The sequence below is a fragment of the Lissotriton helveticus genome, chromosome 12, assembly GCF_964261635.1.
Source record: "Lissotriton helveticus chromosome 12, aLisHel1.1, whole genome shotgun sequence".
In the NCBI taxonomy this organism is placed as follows: Eukaryota; Metazoa; Chordata; class Amphibia; order Caudata; family Salamandridae; genus Lissotriton; species Lissotriton helveticus.
In genome coordinates this window covers 63,284,957-63,292,432 of record NC_136073.1, presented here as the reverse complement: position 1 = coordinate 63,292,432, position 7,476 = coordinate 63,284,957, and the positions used below count along the sequence as shown (strand labels likewise).

The window sequence follows — 7,476 nt, the reverse complement described above, 5'->3', positions numbered from 1 at the left end:
TGAACCCGGGTCTTGTTGCAACATCCCTCTCTGTTAGGGGACTTGAACCCGGGTCTTGTTGAAGCATCCCTCTCTGTTAGGGGACTTGAACCCTTGCCATGTTGGAGCATCCCTCTCTGTTAGGGGACTTGAACCTGGGTCTTGTTGGAGCATCCCTCTCTGTTAGGGGACTTGAACCCGGGTCTTGTTGGAGCATCCCTCTCTGTTAGGGGACTTGAACCCGGGTCTTGTTGGAGCATCCCTCTCTGTTAGGGGACTTGAACCTGGGTCTCGTTGGAGCATCCCTCTCTGTTAGGGGACCTGAACCCGGGTCTTGTTGGAGCATCCCTCTCTGTTAGGGGACTTGAACCCGTGCCCTGTTGGAGCATCCCTCTCTGGTAGGGGACTTGAACCCGGGTATTGTTGGAGCATCCCTCTCTGTTAGGGGACTGGAACCCGTGCCCTGTTGGAGCATCCCTCTCTGTTAGGGGACTTGAACCTGGGTCTTGTTGGAGCATCCCTCTCTGTTAGGGGACTTGAACCTGGGTCTTGTTGGAGCATCCCTCTCTGTTAGGGGACCTGAACCCGGGTCTTGTTGGAGCATCCCTCTCTGTTAGGGGACTTGAACCCGTGCCCTGTTGGAGCATCCCTCTCTGGTAGGGGACTTGAACCCGGGTATTGTTGGAGCATCCCTCTCTGTTAGGGGACTGGAACCCGTGCCCTGTTGGAGCATCCCTCTCTGTTAGGGGACTTGAAGCCTGGTCTTGTTGGAGCATCCCTCTCTGTTAGGGGACTTGAACCCGTGCCTTGTTGGAGCATCCCTCTCTGTTAGGGGACTTGAACACGGGTCTTGTTGGTGCATCCCTCTCTGTTAGGGGACTTGAACCCGTGCCCTGTTGGAGCATCCCTCTCTGTTAGGGGACTTGAACCTGGGTCTTGTTGGAGCATCCCTCTCTGGTAGGGGACTTAACCCGGAGCATCCCTCTCTGTTAGGGGAATTGAACCCGGGTCCTGTTGGAGCATCCCTCTCTGTTAGGGGTCTTGAACCCGGGTCTTGTTGGAGCATCCCTCTCTGTTAGGGGACTTAACCCGGAGCATCCCTCTCTGTTAGGGGACTTAACCCGGAGCATCCCTCTCTGTTAGGGGACTTGAACCTGGGTCTTATTGGAGCATCCCTCTCTGTTAGGGGAGTTGAACCCGGGTCTTGTTGCAGCATCCCTCTCTGTTAGGGGACTTGAACCCTTGCCATGTTGGAGCATCCCTCTCTGTTAGGGGACCTGAACCCGGGTCTTGTTGGAGCATCCCTCTCTGTTAGGGGAGTTGAACCCGGGTCTTGTTGCAACATCCCTCTCTGTTAGGGGAGTTGAACCCGGGTCTTGTTGCAGCATCCCTCTCTGTTAGGGGACTTGAACCCTTGCCATGTTGGAGCATCCCTCTCTGTTAGGGGACCTGAACCCGGGTCTTGTTGGAGCATCCCTCTCTGTTAGGGGACTTGAACCCGTGCCCTGTTGGAGCATCCCTCTCTGGTAGGGGACTTGAACCCGGGTAATGTTGGAGCATCCCTCTCTGTTAGGGGACTTGAACCCGTGCCCTGTTGGAGCATCCCTCTCTGTTAGGGGACTTGAACCCGTGCCCTGTTGGAGCATCCCTCTCTGGTAGGGGACTTGAACCCGGGTATTGTTGGAGCATCCCTCTCTGTTAGGGGACTGGAACCCGTGCCCTGTTGGAGCATCCCTCTCTGTTAGGGGACTTGAAGCCTGGTCTTGTTGGAGCATCCCTCTCTGTTAGGGGACTTGAACCTGGGTGGGTCTTGTTGGAGCATCCCTCTCTGTTAGGGGATTTGAACCCGTACCCGGGTCTTGTTGCCATGGTGACTTGTAAACCCATCTCTTTTGAGACACTTGAACCTGCGACACGTACCGGAGTGGGGGCTCATAACTTCCCCATCCCACTCCGAGCTCGAACCTACAAGGTGCGTCCAGAGCCCCGCGCCGACTCCGCGGCTCTCCCCTCTCAGGGGGTGCACGGGCCCCCAGCGCCCCGGCTCCCTCCGCCCCGGCCTCCGCAGCTTCTCTCTCCCCGTAACCGGAACCGTCCCTCCCCCGTGCGCGCACGGACACGACACACTCCCGGCGCCCGTGCTCACTCCCTGCCGCCGCCGCCGCCGGCCGGTGCCACCCGCCCCGGGAGCCCCAGCCCGGGCCCGCCCGCTGACAGGTACCCCCGGCCCCAGGGCTCCCTCCCGCACCGCCAGCCTCCCTGTGTCATATTTTCCGTGCAGCCGTTCGGCCGGGGTGGGAGGGAGGGATGGAGAGCGGGTGGGGGCGGCGTGCGTAGGGAGGGGGCCGGCCGTGCTGCGCAGAGGGGCCGGAGCGCGCCCACCGAGCTCCCCCAGGCGCGCCATGGACGCAAAGTTTGCCGGGCCTTGGATATATGCGATGGCGACGAGTCTAGCGGGGGCCGGGCCTGGCAGCGCGGCCGCTGCGCACATCAGCGCCCCGAGCCGACCGGCCGGCCTCCGACGCCCGACGCGATGAGGCGGCCACCATTTTAGGCACAGATTGGAGAAGCTTTGGACGAACAGGTACGATACCCCCCCTGGCCGCCTCTCTCCCTCCCACTCATTCCCTAGAAAGGGCACCGTCGTCACAGAGGTATCCTCGCCATCGAGAAGCCTCAGGCGACAGGGCAGTGTATGTGGCAACTGACTGCGTTCCTGGACGTGTAATGTCGCCAGCCTTTCGTGCCACCTTCCTTCCCCCTTCGGGGTAACAGAGAGGCATCGGAGGTGCTGAGTGTACGTACAGGTAAGGCCCCCCCTACCATAAGGAGGTGTTTCAGGAAGTCACCGGGTTCTGCCACAGAAATAGGATGCACTTTTAGTCCTGGAGATGGGCCCTTCGCTGGGAAGAGCAGAGTGACATCATACGCATTACATATGCCATCTCCACGCGAACGGAGAGCGAAGATGGGTCACGAGTGAGAATCGAGGGGGCTCGGTACCTTCCATTCGTGCCAATTCCTCCCCGGAATCTCCCAGTAGGTGTTGGGGACTTTAGGTTTGGCAAATATCACTGTGTTCCATCCCTTTTCCTGTAAGGACCCTAAAGTACTGATAGGCACCAAGCGATTGCCAGAAATTGTCCCCTCATGGGGTTTTCCAGCAAGAAGACATGTACCTCTTCAAAGCCCCTATACCAGTCTGTTAATTCAGAGGCTTGTCTTTTCCATCTTTTCCCCTTAGAGCCAGAAGGCTCTCAGCCCTGCAATCTCCCAACAAAGAAAGTCACAGGCGGGCTCCAAATTCTGCGAAGGCTTTCGAGTTTGAGTAAAACTCTGGCCGGCTTCCAGCCACCACCCTCCCCTCAGGTGTGTCAGCCCTTCTGGCCAGCTTTGTTCTTTCTAAACTCCCAAACTGTCTGAGGGGGTGTGGCGTGGCGCTGCTGAGATCATAAGACCCCTCCAAAAGTGACGTAGCCAGGAGCAGGAGCCCGCGCGCCCCTGTCATGGGAGAACAGAATGGCTCGTGGCCTTGCAGTTTTTTTCTGCATATTAGCATCAGTTATTGCCTATGCATGCTGCTTTTGGAGAACAAGAAAAGAGAATAAACAGATTTTCTACACAGATAAAGCAGGCGTGGGCCTGGCTCGAAGCCTTTGTGCTTTAGGAGTGTATTGCCAAGCTGCTTAATGCCTTGAGTGTTTTGTGGGGTGCCGTGGGAACCGGCGAGCATGGCATGAAGCGTCTACCCTGCTGTGATCTGGTAGCCATCTGTGGCGGGTGAGTCTGGACTGTTACAGTAAAACACCGCGCCTCTATTGTCATTTTTGTAGAGTTGGCAGGATTGGCCTCTCTGTGCACTATGTGGACACCAGTTGTGCACAGGCGTGTTTTCGCCTCCTCCTAAGAGATTGATTGGTCGTGCTGGTGGAAGGCCAGAGGAAGTCAGGAGGGCCCGGAGTGAGTCACTGTCTCTCACTGACGGTCAGTGTGAGTCACAGGCACTGCACGACTGGCCGCAGGGCACTGGGTTCATTGGTGGTAAAGAGCGACCCCTAGTGGACACTGATTCAGCCTGGGGTGGGGCAGAGTGTATACCTAGAGGGCCCGAATTTGGCGCTCCCTCTGATGCGGGCCATCGACCACCTCAGTCACTTCTTTCCATTGAGGTAAGATAGCGCTTCAGGTTAATGCTCCTGCTGCAGAGATCCGATGGTCTCAGATTCAAGCTTGGGTGGTGGGCTACCTGCGGCCTGGCGGCTAGAGCTTCCCACTTTGGAGCTGCGAACCAGATTCGAATCCCGGCCACAGCTCACCAGCCTGTGATTCTGGGCAAATCACTTAACTTCTCCCGTTCTGATGGAAGGCGCTGTAAGGCCGTTAGGCCAAGTCCACCTTATATAAAGCAGCAAACATACATACATACATGAAACTCCTGCCAGGATGACTAAAGCACACCCTCAAACTGTACAATAATAACATGTTTTAATTAAGAGAGATCCGATTTCTGGACAGTATGTATCCAGACTCTCTCCACCCCTTTCAGAAATAGCCGCCCAAAAAAATGCAAAGGTAAGATTGGTGCACGCTGCTCAACAAAGGCTAATGCTATAATCCACAGCAAAAAATACCCCTCACTCTGATGACAAGGGTGCGGGAGAAGCAAAGGGCACCCACCTACTCTGAGCTCTTCAGTGTATGAGATGCGCTGTGCAACATAGATGACGTCACAGAGAGGACACCACCCACTAAAGCAATATTTCTCGTTTCTTTTTCAGAATAAAATGGGGCCCTTGAACCTGGATGAGGTCACGACCCGGAAGGATTTTTGAAATCTTATTCTAGAGGTAAAATGCCTTCACCCACAGTACCACTTCTGGTGAACTGCCTGCTATCGAGGGGGTATATAATCTGTATTGTTATGTGTTACTAATACTTCTCTATTAATCATTAATTGGCAATCCGGCACCTACACTGTAGAGATTCTGGCAGGCAATGTGAAGGCTTGTAGAAATACTAGGAACAATGCTGGAGCCTGTGGAAATACACGGTACCTGAGACCCACTAGGAAGTAATTCTGTACCCCGCAGGGAGAAATAACAGTATCTATAGGAACACTAGGAAATAATGGCACCTGCAGAAACATTAGGAATTAATGGTACCCGAGAAACACTAAGTAATGGTACCTGTAGAAACACTAGGAAGTAGTGGTACATGTTGAAACACTAGGAAGTAATGGTACCTGCAGAAACACTAGGAAGTAGTGGTACCTGAGGAACACTAGGAAGTAATGGTATCTGAGGAACACTAGGAAGTAATGGTACCTGAGGAACACTAGGAAGTAATGGTACCTGAGGAACACTAGGAAGTAATGGTATCTGAGGAACACTAGGAAGTAATGGTACCTGAGGAACACTAGGAAGTAATGGTACCTGCAGAATCACTAGGAAGTAGTGGTACCTGAGGAACACTAGGAAGTAATGGTATCTGAGGAACACTAGGAAGTAATGGTACCTGAGGAACACTAGGAAGTAATGGTACCTGCAGAAACACTAGGAAGTAATGGTACCTGAGAAACACTAGGAAGTAATGGTACCTGCAGAAACACTAGGAAGTAGTGGTACCTGAGGAACACTAGGAAGTAATGGTATCTGAGGAACACTAGGAAGTAATGGTACCTGAGGAACACTAGGAAGTAGTGGTACCTGAGGAACACTAGGAAGTAATGGTACCTGAGGAACACTAGGAAGTAATGGTACCTGCAGAAACACTATGAAGTAATGGTACATGTTGAAACACTAGGAAGTAATGGTACCTGCAGAAACACTAGGAAGTAGTGGTACCTGCAGAAACACTAGGAAGTAGTGGTACCTGAGGAACACTAGGAAGTAATGGTATCTAAGGAACACTAGGAAGTAATGGTACCTGAGGAACACTAGGAAGTAATGGTACCTGCAGAAACACTATGAAGTAATGGTACATGTTGAAACACTAGGAAGTAATGGTACCTGCAGAAACACTAGGAAGTAATGGTACCTGTAGAAACACTAGGAAGTAATGGTACCTGTAGAAACACTAGGAAGTAGTGGTACCTGCAGAAACACTAGGAAGTAGTGGTACCTGTAGAAACACTAGGAAGTAGTGGTACGTGTTGAAACACTAGGAAGTAATGGTACCTGCAGAAACACTAGGAAGTAGTGGTACATGTTGAAACACTAGGAAGTAATGGTACCTGAGAAACACTAGGAAGTAATGGTACCTGAGAAACACTAGGAAGTAATGGTACCTGCAGAAACACTAGGAAGTAGTGGTACCTGAGGAACACTAGGAAGTAATGGTATCTGAGGAACACTAGGAAGTAATGGTACCTGAGGAACACTAGGAAGTAATGGTACCTGCAGAAACACTATGAAGTAATGGTACATGTTGAAACACTAGGAAGTAATGGTACCTGCAGAAACACTAGGAAGTAATGGTACCTGTAGAAACACTAGGAAGTAATGGTACCTGTAGAAACACTAGGAAGTAGTGGTACCTGCAGAAACACTAGGAAGTAGTGGTACCTGTAGAAACACTAGGAAGTAGTGGTACATGTTGAAACACTAGGAAGTAATGGTACCTGCAGAAACACTAGGAAGTAGTGGTACATGTTGAAACACTAGGAAGTAATGGTACCTGAGAAACACTAGGAAGTAATGGTACCTGCAGAAACACTAGGAAGTAATGGTACCTGCAGAAACACTAGGAAGTAATGGTACCTGTAGAAACACTAGGAAGTAATGGTACATGTTGAAACACTAGGAAGTAATGGTATCAGAGAAACACTAGGAAGTAATGGTACCTGCAGAAACACTAGGAAGTAGTGGTACCTGTAGAAACACTAGGAAGTAGTGGTACATGTTGAAACACTAGGAAGTAATGGTACCTGCAGAAACACTAGGAAGCAATGGTATCTGTAAAAAGACTAGAAAGTAATAGTACCTGTAGAAACACTATGAAGTAATGGTACATGTTGAAACACTAGGAAGTAATGGTACCTGAGGAACACTAGGAAGTAATGGTACCTGCAGAAACACTAGGAAGTAATGGTACCTGTAGAAACACTAGGAAGTAATGGTACATGTTGAAACACTAGGAAGTAATGGTACCTGCAGAAACACTAGGAAGTAGTGGTACCTGTAGAAACACTAGGAAGTAGTGGTACATGTTGAAACACTAGGAAGTAATGGTACCTGCAGAAACACTAGGAAGTAATGGCACCTGTAGAAACACTAGGAAGTAGTGGTACATGTTGAAACACTAGGAAGTAATGGTACCTGCAGAAACACTAGGAAGTAGTGGTACCTGTAGAAACACGAGGAAGTAGTGGTACATGTTGAAACACTAGGAAGTAATGGTACCTGCAGAAACACTAGTAAGTAGTGGTACATGTTGAAACACTAGGAAGTAATGGTACCTGAGAAACACTAGGAAGTAATGGTACCTGCAGAAACACTA

At 51.2% G+C, this 7,476-nt stretch overlaps 1 protein-coding gene across 1 annotated transcript in view; it reads left to right on the top strand.

Annotated features, from left to right (window-relative positions):
• The first annotated feature begins 2,312 nt into the window (after positions 1 to 2,312).
• Positions 2,313 to 7,476, top strand: part of LOC144799009 (zinc finger and BTB domain-containing protein 4-like) — a 143,991-nt gene continuing 138,827 nt past the window's right edge. The window contains exons 1-2 of the mRNA XM_078670159.1: positions 2,313 to 2,563; positions 4,758 to 4,826. The gene's annotated coding sequence lies outside the window, so the exon portion shown is untranslated. The remainder of the gene's footprint in view (positions 2,564 to 4,757; positions 4,827 to 7,476) is intronic.